Source organism: Conger conger, chromosome 3 (genome assembly GCF_963514075.1).
Source record: "Conger conger chromosome 3, fConCon1.1, whole genome shotgun sequence".
NCBI lineage: Eukaryota > Metazoa > Chordata > Actinopteri > Anguilliformes > Congridae > Conger > Conger conger.
In genome coordinates, this window is record NC_083762.1 from 42,128,355 (window position 1) to 42,144,099 (window position 15,745).

Consider the following 15,745-nt stretch of genomic DNA (forward strand, 5'->3'; position numbering starts at 1 on the left):
GCTTGAAACGGTGTTAGATTCTATTTAGCTTTTAGGCAATTTAGGCAGTAGGTACACTTAGGGGTAGGAAAAGGCAAGCATTGCTGGGCTGAATGGCCTGTTCTCACCATTACCTTATGTTATGTTATATTATCATAAGTTACGTCATCAATAAAGATCAGTGAGCCCACTCCAGAAGCAGCCATGCAAGCCCAAGCCATGACACTTCCTCCACCATGCTTCACAGATGAGCCCATTTGTTTTGGCTCATGAGCAGATCCCTTCTTTCTCCACACTTTGACTTTTCCATCACTTTGGTAGAGGTTAATCTTGGTTTTATCAGTCCATAAAACTTTGTCCCACAACTTTTGTGGCTCATCTCTGAACATTGCAAATTGTAATCTCGCCTTCCTTCCTGTAATCTTACCACTGATGAGTGTTTTGCACCTTATATACTAATATATTCATGGAGGTCCATTGACCCCCATCAACAAGTCAAACACATTCCATAATTTCACGTGCTATTTATTATTCAAAAGCAGCCTGGTACCTTATTTATAAGCGTACTGAATAATAATAATATATTTTGAGAATGTATTTAGATGCTCACCGATTGAAAATGGGTTCACATCACCGAAAATGCCCTCTATTGTGTTGTCAACTGTGTTTCCACTGTCTTCCTCAGAAATATTCACTCTGACAAGAGATTCCTTGGAATTCCTTGGAAGCCCTCTATTTAGATATAGGCATTGCAAAATACATTTTATGTTGTAAACCGTCAACCTTTTTTGGCATAACATCTCAAGAACTGTTTTTCCCGATGTACAACCATGTGTGCATTGAAAATGCCAGTTTAGTGGTAAGAAAAGCATTGCTGGGCTGAATGACCTGTTCTTGTCATTATGTAATATTAAGTCTTTGCAGTGAGGAGAAAGTTGAGTCGACTCAATCTCCACTGCACATGGCTTTGGGGAAAGGTGCTGTGGTTAGATTAAGTGAAGAAGATTTTATTCACAGGTCATTGATATTGAAAGAAAATTTACGTTTTGATTGATAGTCATTTCATTTTTACATATCCAAACCTGTAGGGAAGTGCAGCACAGCTGTTTAAGGTTAAATCTTTCATGGAGGAAGTAACTTTGCAAAAGATTCACCCCAGTCCCATAAACTCAAAATAACTTCTACGTGGTCCCCTGCTGGGAAAACTAGTCAATAACACTGCTGCTCTGCTCTTTCCACCAGGAAAACCATGATTTCTCAGATAGAGCCAAATGCATGAGCTGGGGACATGAAATTGTTCACATGCTAGCTAAGCTTAGATGATCTTCAGAGCATCTCCAGTCATCTCCCCGGACAACTATCATCAGTGTATTGATCTCAAGACATGACATCCTTGTTATTAAATGGGACAAGTAAGAGGAATATGTATAGATTAGCCATGATGAGCTGGGGCTTTTATTGTTTGTTAAATCTGCGCGCGCTTGGCGGCACGGATGGTGCAGTGGGTAGCACTGCCGCCTCACAGCAAGGAGGTCCTGGGTTCGAATCCCCGTCGGCCGGGGCCTCTCTGTGCGGAGTTTGCATGTTCTCCCCGTGTCTGCGTGGGTTTCCTCCGGGTACTCCGGTTTCCTCCCACAGTCCAAAGACATGCACGTTAGGCTGATTGGAGAGTCTAAATTGCCCGTAGGTATGAGTGTGTGAGTGAATGGTGTGTGTGCCCTGTGATGGACTGGCGACCTGTCCAGGGTGTATTCCTGCCTTTCGCCCAATGTATGCTGGGATAGGCTCCAGCCCCCCTGCGACCCTGATCAGGATAAGCGGGTTCAGATAATGGATGGATGGAAATCTGCGCTTTGTGATAGAGTCATAGAGAAGAACCCTCTGGGATCTCTGTATGTGCAACGCACACACAGCACATGAGCACTGTCCACTACCTGCTGAACTCGACAAACGATTCCATTCTTGATCACGTAAGAACGGAGAGGACCGAAGGCGTCGGTTTCTGGTGAACAGAGGGAATGAATGGCATTGGTTTCTGGTGAGCTCTAACAGCCGGCTTCCTCTCCCCGAAGCGGCTAGTCCTACTAACTGGGCACACTACTTCGCTCGCTAGCACCACTCCACCGGCTTGCACTACCCTGTCGGGATCTCCCAGCCATGGTGTGGCAAGCCCTCTGGTTCACTACACCCAGCTACCCAACCTGTTGGCGTCTCCCAGTCAGGATTCTTCCGGCAGTGGCAGGCAGCTCCTCCAGGCTACTTCCACTGCCCTTCCAACTCAGCAACCCTCCATAAGCATCAATCATTACATTATTGGCATTTGGCAGACGCTCTTATCCAGAGCGACATACAGTTGATTAGACTAAGCAGGAGACAATACTCCCCTGGAACAATGCAGGGTTAAGGGCCTTGCTCAAGGGCCCAATGGCTGTGCGAATCCTACTTTGGCTACAGCGGGGATCGAACCAGCGACCTTGCAGGTCCCAGTCGTGTACCTTAACCACTACGCTACAGACCGCCTATCCTTAATTCTACTGGCCTGTTGCAGTTTAGGCGTTTTTATGCTGCAGATTTTCATGTGGATTCCTCTGTGGTACATGCTGCTGTGCCATTGCCTATCCTGCTTCTGTTCACAAGCTAACGCTAGCCTCAAGCTAATGTTTTCCTCTCCAGCCTTTATTGCACCATTGATCTCAATAGCCAGTCCATTGCAGATTGTATGGACACTGTCCAAGAATTTGAAATACTTCGCAAACCCCATACCGTCCACAGACGCAAGTTTGTTTAGAACTTTTCGTTGCGTAACTCCATCCCATCTCTGTGGTCTTATCGTGTTCTCAATTCCTCATTACGTCATCACAACAAACAGCATGTGAATACAGCCAATCTCCGCCCCCTTCCAAGACTCTCACAACGAATTAAAAATCAACGTTTTCAGCTGGCCTTGTTCAATACTTGCTCCCTCAACAATGAAAGCCTCATTCTAAACGGACAATAACCTGGATTTCCTCTGTATCCCTGAAACTTGGCATAAACGTATGGATTATTTCTCACTCAACCAGACTACACCCGATGGATACAGCTACCTGGAAAAACCAGGTGGTATTGCTGTTTTTCACCGGAAAGACATTAAGACCTCTCCTATTTCCATTCCACCTCCACAGTCATTTGAATATCTTGCTTTTAAACTCTCTGGTCCTACCCATCTGGTCATTGCTATTAGCTACTGCCCCCTAAGCCTAACCCATCCTTCCTCTCTGACATAACTGATTTTATGACCCAGCTCAGCTCCATCTCATCTTCCATTCTCCTAACATTCACATTGACTCCACTGACTACAAAACTGCCTCAGACTTTCTGGATTTGTTGCACTGTTTTAATTTCACACAGCACATTGACTTCCCCACCAACAACCGCAATCACATTTTTTATTTAGTCTGCTCCACTGGTCTCAGTACACACCACCTGTCTGGTCTTGACCTCACCATCTCTGACCACCTGGCCATCACCATGGACATTGATATTCCCACCCCCATACCAAAAGAAAAACACACTCTAACCTTTCATAACATGAAATCCATCTCCCCTTCTGTTTTTCAGCCTCCCTTGAGGAAAAAAATGTCTATTTCCCCTCCCCTGGTGTCCACCTCCCCCTCTGATTTTGTCACCAACTACAACAATACACTCTCCTCCTGCCTTGATCAACTAGCCCCCATGAAAACCAAAACAGTCACATTTGCACATTCTGCTCCTTGGTACACTGTACCAAGAGTGTGTACACTCCCACACTCTGCCAGATGAAATCCCGGGGATCCAACTTGAAAGACTCCGCAAGAAAACAAACCAAACAGTACATATCCAAGCCTACAAAGATCACCTTCAGCAGTATAAAGATGCCCTCAGTACCGCCCGCACTACCTACTACTCTCAATAACCTCTCTTTTCACAAACACATAAATCACTCAGCGAAAACTGCTTTTTTTCACCTCAAAAACATTGCCCACCTCCACCCATTCTCCTCGTTCTCTGCTGCTGAAACCCTGATCCATGCCTTCATCACATCCCGCATTGATTATTGCAACAGCATCCTTTATGGCACACCCTCCAAAATTCTCAATAAACTTCAGCACATTCAGAACTCTGCTGCCCGACTGCTCACCCACTTCCAGACCCGTGACCACATCACTCCTGTCCTTCAATCCCTCCACTGGCTTCCGGTTAGACAACAAATTCAATTAAAACTCTTACTCATCACCTATAAGGCTCTCCATAACCAGGCTCCCCCATACCTCACTGATGTTCTTGACCACCACATTCCCTCCCGCAACCTCCTTTCAACGGATGCCAACCTGCTGTCTCTCCTGTGCAGGACCAAGCACCGGACTTGAGGAGACAGGGCCTTCTCTATCGCTGCCCCCTCCCTCTGGAACTCTCTCCCCAAATCCATCCGTGACTCTTTCTCTCTTTCCATTTTTAAAAAATCCCTCAAAACTTACCTTTTTAAAACTGCTTTTAATGCCTGATTTAATGTCTCTGTTAATTCTTTGATTTCTTTTATTTTCCTGTTGTACCATTTAATTGTATTTTAATCATTGTATCACTTTCATGTAAAGTGTCTTTGCGTACCTTGAAAAGCGCTCTATAAATGAAATGCATTATTATTATTATTATTATTATTATTATTATTATTATTATTATTATTATTGTTATTATTATTATTATTATTATTATTATTATTAATTATTATTATAAGGACAGGAGACACATTCAGAATGCATGCATTAGAAATTCCTGCACAGTCAACTGGAGAGGTACAGCCTCCTGTTGCACTTAAGAACAAGCCAAAAAGGTATAAAAGCTCTTCAGCTGTCACTGCAAATATATTACCTGTCATAGAATATGAATGGACTGTGTGCTTTCATGAAGATATAAAGCTACATTTATTGCCTCCACTGCAAATTGATAATAGAATTCATAAAATGCATTACGCATTATACACATACCCGAAATGTTGTTGAATACAACATTTATTCAATTTGACATGTATACAATTTTATTGTTTTACATTTCTTGCCACGTCTGTGACTGCGACAAATGGCATATTTATCTAACATGATCCAAAACCACTGAAGCAAAAGCAACTGAATGTGGATACTGCTAATCATTGACAATTTAAAGATTTATAATTTATTCATTAACCAGAGACTTACAAAGTGCATTTCACATGGTAAGCATCAGTGGAGGCTCCTCCATAGAGGTGGAGGAGGCCTGGCCTCCCCAATAATTTGAGAGAAGAGAGAGATTTAAAAAAAACAATAAATATATTTATTTTATTTATTTATTTTAACAAAAAACATATTTTTTATTTTTTATATTCATATTATTTTAGTTTTGTTCATAAATCTAAATTTTCCCATGGCTAAAACCCAATATTGCAATTGTAAAGCAACAGGCCAGATTTCCCTATCAGTTTGTATTAAGGGAGGCCAGGCCAGGCCAGGCCTCCCCTAGGAAATGAGATTCTCATAGAAGTCAATGTAATGCATTTTTTTTCATGCCAATATGTGATTGGCCAGATCACTGAAAATGGGTGGGCAACGGAGGCCTGGCCTCACCATGCATTGTGTCCAGGGCTGAAAGATTGACATTTTGTTCGTCCAATCACATGCTACTGGTTCATTTGGAATCAACTATCCTTTCCTTTCCTATTCAACACAGAAGCCATTTTGAGAATTCGCTAGTCACTTCAGTCAAACAAACACTCGCCATAGTGACTACGAGTGTCCTATCAACTTGTGCTTTTCAGGAAATTTAGAGAACACCCCTGGCTATCATCCCTGGAGTTTATAGCTCATTTGGCCAAACACTTTTGCTTAAAACTACCTCGGAAGTCGGCGAGATTCTAGCGCAATTTGAGATCTTGGGCTGGAGATATGCAGATTCCAGATACTAGGGAGTGAGAATGACATTCAATAGGTCATGTTAGACACCATTTGGGATTTATTGAACAGTTTTTGTCACGTTTCAGGTCTGTCTCGCCATGTTTTATGTTGGTTTATGTTTATTTATGTTGTCTTAGTCACGTAGTGTCTTATCATGTATTATGTTGTCTAGGTTCGTCATGTTGTTTAGTTATGTTTCGTCACGATTTATTTTCTTGTCATGTTTAGTTATGTCTCGTTACGATTTATTTTCTTGTCATGTCTAGTTATGTTTTCGTACGATTATATTCCTGGTTATGTTTAGTGGTTATCGTCTTAGTTTCGCGTTGTGTCATGTTTTGATTTATGTTTATTGTTACGTTAACTGGTCACGGTTTATGCATACACTTTTACATGTCTTTTCCGCAAACCTTGCGTTCCGCCTTTTCTCTCCCTCTCCTTCTGTCATTCACTTCCTAATTGTTTCTATTTGTCTATTTACTAAAACTACTAACGCTAGATCAGGATTGGGTAGAGACTAACAAACTAATCATGTGTTCATGTTACCTTACGTTTCTCGTGCATGTCATTTACTAATTTACTAATGCTAGGGCAGGATAGGTTTATTACTAACGATTACTAATCTCCTTGTTAAACTTGTCATCCATCGCACCTGTTTTCCATTTCCTTGCTACGCTCTAACTAATTGTCTACACCTGTCTACACCTGCATTTATAGCCCAGTCGCGCAACTGTTCACTGCGAAATTGTCTGCCTCTGGTTTCCACGCAACTCTTGAGCATTTACTGTTTTGATTACACGTTACGATCCAAGCCCGTCATCGACTATTGATTATTGATTTCTGTTTTGTGACCTTCGTTTGTTTCTTGACTACGTCCCCGCCTACCGTTTTTGTACTTTTGCCCCGCTGATTGTTTCATGGTTTCGACTCCCGCTTCGCCCACGACTACGCCTCTGCCTGCCGTCCGCCTGTTCATCTGCCCCGCTGACAGCTCTCCTGCTACCGACTACGAGTTTGGCTCTTCCCTCGGCACCGTGCTTTTTGTTTGTTTACTTTTTGTTTGGCTGGATCTACGTGTATGGACTTTGCTGGTGTTGACTACTCTCCTGGGATTCGTCCCGAATAAAGCCCTGAGGGGTCTTTATATTACTATTGTTTCTGAGTCGTGCATTTTGGGTCCAACCCCCACGCACCCGTCTCAGTTTTATTTTTAATGTAGTCCATTTCGTTTTATTACAAGTCAATTTAATAATCTTCCATATCAAATTACTGAATTGTTGCTCTGTGAGGAAATTCACTCTAAATACGAATAGAGTGCTGCCCTCTAGTGGATAACGTTAACGTTAGATAAAGCCAACTGGAACCATATTTTTACATATTTTATATTAAATATATTGAATAAAACTACATATGATAAAGAAAGTGTTCTTATCTTTTTTATATGCTAAACTTGATTAAATTGGTGATTACATGTTGAAGCTGTAGAAGAATGAAAAATGTAAGCTAAACAAAATTGTTTTTAACTACATAATTAAAATTCCTGCCTTTTACACATGTTCACTTGGCATTTATATTACATCCAAATGTCATTTCTCAGCTTAATTATCAGGCAGGCTCATAGACTTACAGCAATGTCATTTCTTCAGGAAGGCACAAGGCTAAGCTCTGCACAATGAATTTCATCAGCCAGAACTTTCTGACTGTAGCTTACACTCCAAATAGTATGCCCAAAGCACAAAGACAGATAAGAGAACAGGGAACATTCCATCGCGAGTGAAGTGAGCAAGCGGAAAAAAATGGCCTCCTCAATTCTGGAAGTCACCAGCCTCCACTGGTAAGCATACACCCCTAGAGATAATGTACAATAATATGTGTGACACTGTCAAGGTTTATGCCTAAAGATCTGGGAGATAAAGGGAGGAAAGTTTAGGGGGCTTGACCCACCAACATTCTGGGTCGCAGTTGTGTCCCTTAGCCACTAGGCTACAGGCTTTCCCAAAGTGAAGTTCAGAGAAGTTTCGTAGCTGAGACAATGCGGAGCGATCAACCAAGATTAGGGTTAGTACATTTTGAAGCTTAATTGTTTTTGAATTTGAAGCTTAATTGTGAATGCAGTGCGAAGCAGTTGGTAAATGTAATCATTTCAATCAATTACTCAGGCTGGACAGTTGGGACATCAAACTGAAGTACAAATAATTTCAAAACCAGACATTTCAGTCGAAAGCCAAGCATCTGCAATACTAATTGTTTGAAGCATCAAGCAGGCAGCCTTGGTGGTGACTGGAGTGGAGCTGAATGAGTTCTCGCCAAGTGAATAACATCTGTGACTGTGATGAGAGCAGTCTCATTGGAGTGGCCAGCCTTGATACTGCATTGATAAGGTCTACAGAGTTCTATTGGAGATAGTGAGACAGTTCACTGTTGACTACATGCTCAACAGTATAAGGTAAAAATAAGACAAGTGAGAAAGGTTAGCAATGCTTTGTCAGTACTGTAGGGGTCCTCGCACGGGACTCCAAATTATGTAGGGTCCTCGCACTGGCCGCCAAATAACGCAGGGATTTTACTCTCTATGAAACCGGGGCGCCAGTTAAACGTTGTGTAGCAGTATAACTGCAAAAAGTAATCAGTCTCATAAAATTACTATTATCAGAAATATCTAACCACAAATTTAGTATTTTAATTAATAATTAAAATAACCAATATTAATGATTAAACATACCGATAACCTGAAGGTTGGAAGTTCTTCGAAAGACTGCTTTAACTCGGCTCTCATGTCTATGCGATTCCAAAACGGACAAAAATATATTTATTAAACAAACATACAAACACATAACAGATAAACTAACGGGAAGTTAGTAAGGAAATTTAGTTGGGTATGTGTGTGTGCGTGTGTGTCGCTTGAACAAAGGAAAGGTAAAAGTGGGAGTAGCTAGCTTGAGTAAGCTAGAGTTCTGGGTGTGGTAATGAGTTAGAGTTAGCTGTGGGATGGGACTACTTGAGTAGTTTTACTCTATATATGCGCAAAAGACGGTGAATCAATTCACGTACATATATATGTAGCTAACCAAACACATTACAGTAGTAGGATGGTAAATATTGAAACACAGATCCACAAAAACAGTTAAGACTAAACTAAACACTGGCTATGCCTGAATGTTTGTTCTCTTACTGAGTCCATACGCATTGGATCCAAAAGACGTGCTGTCCTTATAGGAGCCGCGATGGTGCTGTGAATGCGTGTCCTGGAGAGATGCGCAGGCTGGGGCGTCTTAGCCGCGCGCTGTCGTCTGGTCCACTCGGTTGCTGGAAGGATGTTCGCTTGTCCTTTTTCCGGGTGGAAAAGTTTGTTGCTGTTGTTCGATGGTGAGCTTTGCAGGAGTAAACTGATGTAGCGTTCCGCGTACACCAGTTTCCACTCGCTATAGGCCACGAAGTTACCGCGAGGCAACTGGGTGTGTCCGTAGGCCTGGTAGTGCGCTGTGCAGCATCCAGCCTCTGTCCGAGTCTCGGAGCAGATGAGCTGAAGCGAATGCCCAAAAAGGGTGCGTCCAAGAGAAGAAGCAGAAGAGGCAGAAGAAGCAGAAGAACCAGAAGAGAGATCCCAAGAACGTGTCTTGCTCTTATACGGGACCGTTTATTGCTCCCGCCATTACGGGATTGGCTGAACCAAGTTAGACGTCATTCGTGGTGGACGTCGCAGAATTTTCCTGTGGGAATGTGGAAGTTGTAGTCCCTACAGTACTATTGGTTAGGATGGTGCCCATTGCTGCAGATGTTTGTGGAATGCTATCAAAGCAAATAATAAGAGTAGCCAGTAACTGAACTCGAGCAGTGAGTTCCACAAGAGCCAGCCGCTAGCTATATAGCCGACAGCTATATAGCCGACTACTGCAGTGGTAAAGGCAGGCTACTTTTGTGGGAGCAAAATATGGAGTAACTAGCTACCCAACACAAATGTGATGTTGATTTTTTAATTGTCTCGGCCACCTATTTTACTTCCGATCCTGTCAGTCACAAATTTTTACTTTAGCCCTGTAGGTCAATTAAAATGAATATAAACTGCAGCATGCGCAAAGATGTTTGGTGTGTTCATTTATTAGCTCTCAGAGCGTCCAGTGCTTTGAATTTCTCAAAGACCAAAGAGGTTCGGAGTGGGCTCACACCCGTATTAAGTGAATGAGATGCACTTGCTTCTTGAGTCTGCTTTGGGAGGTAGGTTAAACACCCTGTTCTTTTTACAGTTTGCCCAGTTTGCCCAGTTAACCTACCTATTTTCTATGCTAGACAATAATGCTAGTTTTTTGTTAACTTTTGCCTGAGTTTTTTCTGGGGGCATTCCTCAAGACCAGGGATGCACACCAGAGGATGAAGGGGTAAACAATAAAGGGACTTAATAACTCCCCAGCAATTGCAATATGCTATGAATTTGCTATCAATGCAAATGTTTTTCTTAATGATAGCCAACTAAAGCAGTAGTATAGCTAGGATTTGCTACCTACCAATAATCTTTCTATATCAGCACCTAGCTGATCTGTCTGTAATTGGATATACGGCACTAAGTTGCAATTCGCCACTAAGTCGCAATTCGCCATCATCCGTACTAGAGACCCCTAGTGTAAATGTAACACGTTTCTGCCCACCTCTGAGCACGTGCCACACAATGGGCCTCATTTATTTTCAGAAATCTGTGTGCAAATGTATGAGTATATATGATCGGAAACAAACTGAAAATTTGCACCAGTTTTACAAAGAGTATACACAGCTTTTTTTCGTATCCATGTGTGTATGTTGATAAAACAATCGTAAACAAAAAGCGCACAAAATTTATAATTAGCAGAAATTGACGCCACTAAAAAGGCCCACGGAAATCACTTGCAGGCAATTTAAAGAGATGGCTGGGAAAAGATGAAAAAAAAATACTGTGTGGCCTACACATAATCTGATATTTTGATATCATTATATGACTGTGTGTGCTACTGCTACTTTGTATGTCTTTGCGAACATGAAAATATATACTAAAACGTATTTAAGAGTTAACATCTTCTATGCCATAATGTTTTCTTATAATAAATTTGAACTTGAACTTGCTGTTATTGTTCATTGTTTATTCTATTCAAAGTCGGATGAGGAAATTAAAGGTACAACAGGTAAGATTTTTGTGTTAAAACATTGTTACAAGACCATTAATGGTCCTTTGTCGGGCCGTCAAATGTATCAAAACATGGTAGAGCTGTACAGCAATTAAAGCTCATTGGTTGAAAAATGGTTCCAACTGCCACAGCCAATGGCTTATTCTGATTGTTCGTGTCGCAGCCCAAATTGCACTCCAGACAAGCAATCACTGAAACTCTGTGTACTATTGCTTATTATCCGAGCGACGACTACATATCTAGTTATAAAACAATGCCAGTATCGGTGCTTCAGGTGGATATTTGTACATTCTGGAAGCTAACTAGTCGCTATTTGCTTGTTATAGCAAACTGGTATTGTTTGCTAACTAGATAAGCAATAGAATACAGAGTTTCAGTGATCGCTCGTCTGAACTGGAATTTGGGCATGTTCCTTTTGTCTCTTCACGTGTCCAATCATCTGTAAACCTTTATTTCTCTCAAACTGTAAGTTGCAGTTGCATCGTTTGTGGGAGATCTTAGTTATATAGCCAGCTAGTTATGCAGCCAAATAACTTGCTTGCTCACAATATAGTTGGTTAGTTAAAGTGAAAACTATAAACAGTGTTGTGTAGCACACCAAAGTCAAGATCTCATAAAGTCACCTGCTCTGTTGCATTTGTCGCTGTCAGCTTTTCAAAACAGTGCACGACAACACTGAACTTTATAATAATGATTTACATTACATGTTATATTCATAGACTGTGGGAAGCATATTCAGTGTTGTGGTTATCATCTGAGTTCTGGCTCCAGTGCGTTGCACAAACTGAGAAGGAGGTGTCTGGGCAGTCGGAAGCGACTCGAGAAATCGGCTCAGACTTTGAATATGAATATGAAGTAAACCATGCTTTAATCTTCTTTTAAGGAAATACAGGTAAATGTAATGTAAATAGAGTCTAATGCTGTATTCATATCATATCGGAATTACTGCCTTCCTACTGGGAAAAACAGTTCACGTCAACCTCTGACATTAAACGCAAGGCAAAAAACAAATGAACTGCATCAGCCATTATGTTTGAACTTGAACTCGCCGTTATTGTTTATTGTTTATCCATGTAACTTCTGAATTGTAGATTTCTGTTCTTACAATCCCCTCCAAAATTATTGGAACAGCAAGGTCAATTCCTTTGTTTTTGCTGTACTCTGAAGATAATTTGAAGTCAAAAGGTGCACATGAGATGATCCGATTCAGCTTTTATTTCCTGGTATTTTTATCTAGATTTCTTAAACAACTTAGAACGTATCACTTTTTTGTATCAGACCACCCAATTTTTATGTGAGAAAAAGTACTGGAACATGTGACTGACAGATGTCATGTTCTTGTTGCCGAGATGTGTTCAGTTAGATTAGATTTATGGTTAAACAACAAATAGCTCTGAATGTCTACTCTTGGTTTTAAACTTAGGTTTTGCCTGTGAAGACTGCATTTGAGTTAGAAAAGATATACTGACATGAAGCCCAGAGAACTGTCTTTGGGAATAAAGTAAGCCAGGTTTTCGACTGGCCAAGTCAATCACTAGACCTTAACCCCATTGAGCATGCATTTCACCTCCTGAAGAGGAGATTGAATGGAAACCCCCTATATAAATGACAACTAAATGAGGCTGTAAAAGCCTGGAAAACCATCACAAAAGAAGAATGCAACAGTTGTGTTGCAGGCTTGATGCAGTTATTGCAAGCATGGGATATGCAAGTGTTATTTAGATTTATTTAAATATTCTCTTTTCCAATACTTTTGCGAAACATTGTGTGTTCTGATGTTCAGTCGTTCAGGAAATAAAAGCTGAAATTCTGAACTCTTGTTTTGTGTTTTTCTTTTTATCTCAACCCCAAATGTATTCAGTGTATAGCAAAAACAAAGGAATTGGCCTTGCTGTTCCAATTCTTTTGGAGGGGAATTTATATTGGAATATGATTTTTGACAGACAGAAATGGTATCAAGGATTGTTAGAATTTGCCTTTTATTGTCTGAGTCTGTGGTAAGGCAAGAGAGGAGCTGGAGTTTTTATTATCTTAGAAATATGAACACAACAATAATTTGGGAACATTGAGCAGCTCCACTTTTAAGTCTGAATTCCATGGGCAAAAAAAAATGCTAATATCAATTCTATATTCAAAGTGCAAAGTGCATATGTGGAGTCAGCTAACCAAATTGTGAAATGAATAAGTACTGGTTTACTAAAACATAATTTTAATGAAGAGGTCATTAGCAACACAGCCCTTCTGTAAGCTAAGAGCAGTATTTTACCATGTAATTTTGTGTCTAGCACTTTCTAGGGTGAAAATAACAGCAAGGAAAGCTGTTTATATGACATCTAATTAAACACTAGTGAACTAGTGCTGCAATCTGCAATTTGGTTTGTGAACTACAGTCTGTATATATTTTCATCCATTTATTAAGAGTTGGTAAATAGAGAGGAACAACAGATGTGCTGAACAATTTGCTTCTCACCAAGCTGTATTTGCTGCCGACAAGAGCAATAATCACACTGACAGTTCCACTGCCGATGTACTTCAGAATTGTAACCCCTATATTAATTATCATTCACACTTCGGCTGATTGTATAAGCAATTTAACTTTCCTTTAAAGTGAGGATTCAAAATAGAGCCAAATGGAAGTGGAAAAAATCTACACAAGTGGGCATAAGTGGCAAAAGCAATAATTTTAGTTGAAACGCTCAAATGACTACTGCCTCGGAGGTTTGAATCTCATCAATTATTTTACACGTATGCTTCAAACAAAATTAAACATAGAAAGATTAATTATAGGTTGAAACTGTAAAAACATTATCAGGATAAACTACTAAAATCATATGGACTTCTTCTCTATGTGAATAACCATGACAAATACTGTCATTATATGGTACAAATATTTCATTTAGTCGCATCAGTACAACTGGTATTCCCCTTTTCCTCATAGCTACAGTATTGCTTGCTATACGTGCCAATTATTCAGCCAAGATATTCTTACAGTGACTTAAATAATAACATGATCTCATAAGGAATATCCTGAAAGTATAAGAGGCCTTTATTTTTCTCTTGTCTTCTCATTACACAGGGATAGAGATACAGCGATAGAGGCCTGGGGATAAAGCTTTCAAAAGGGATAAATTACCCACCTTCAGCATGACCTTGTAATGGAGGGCCTCTGTTTAAATCCAACTTTGTTCAATCAGGTTCAAGTGTCTAACCTTAATGATGTGGATGAGTGTGAGTGCGCTTGCTGGGTGATGTATGGCCCCTCAGTCCTCATTAGAGTTCCTCACTTCAAAATCCAGCCTTCATGCATTCCCCTATACGACCATGGCACTGTGGTGTGTCTATGGAACTGTGAAGGGCGAGAGAGAGGAGGAAGAGGCTGACCTTGTCCAGCCACAGATGGGAACTGACTGTGTGAACCCTGTGGGTGGTTGGATACTGACCTTCTGAAATTGAAGAGGGTGGAGCTCCTGCTATATCATCCACCCTAAGTGACCTCAGAGACACTAAGATGCTTTGAAACAATGTACAGTACCTGGCTGTGAAAAAAATGAAATTATCAGGGTGAATCCACTGCAGTGTTCCTCACTCGTGGACATGGAGCGCTGCTTTTGTGCTGGCTGGCTTTTTTGTGTGCTGGCTGGCTTTTTTTGTGTTGGCTTTTGTTGTTACTCAGCACATAATTGATCAATTGAAGCAACTCATTACACAGTTAACTCACCTCACCTGATTTCTTGGGTCTGAATGGGTTGCGGATATTAAGGCAAAAACAAAAGGCAGCACACCCTGCAGCTCTCCAGGAACAGGCGTGAGGACCACTGATCTACAGCAAACAAGCCATGCACTGTACCACAGTGTGTATGTATGCGCATCAACCTTTTGTACGGTTGACCTTTGTGTGCTCGAGGAAAGGAGAAGCCTGGTGTGCTGCCTGGTGATACAGTTCGAGAGGCATTTCTCTCCCTCTGCAAGTACAGCTGAACTGATGGATTTGCAATTACAGTCTAAATGGAAACCAAGCCCGAAGCAGTTTCTTTGGTCTCACAGTGAACATGAGCAGTTATCTCTGTCAGTGCCTTATTGCAAAGCATTCCTCTGTCCTTAACTGAATATAAAAATGAGGGTGAGCCAGCATAATAGAAAAGGATACTTTTCCATTTTAGAATTTCATATATGAGCTGATGTACTGTCAAGGTTTCATGTCTGTATGATTAATAAGTTTCATTCAAAACATCATGCGACTAAAACATTCCTAATTTCATGTAATAATAAAGCAGCTGTTAAAATTCCTGGAGATGTAAGATTTTTATGACAAGGACTTGCCAAGGCAGACTGCTTATTCACATTTTCGCATGATAAGATACATAAATAAGACTTGTTATTTAAGATAATTATGTAATGTTAGGCTTGTCATTATCAGGGTACAGTAATTCACACATACTGTGTAATTGTAGCATAACATGCCTTTCATCAGGTTTTATGATAAGATTAAATTAACCCACCATATCCCACTTCCACTAAAAAAAGCTGATGGGGGGGGGGGGGTCAAAACTATACTAATAGGCATTTATTTAAGTTATTAACATATTCATACTGATCACAGTAAGGTTGTAGAGGACTGAAATTGAATTGTACATTCTTGTAATTATCTTTGTCTAAGGAATTGACAAAAGT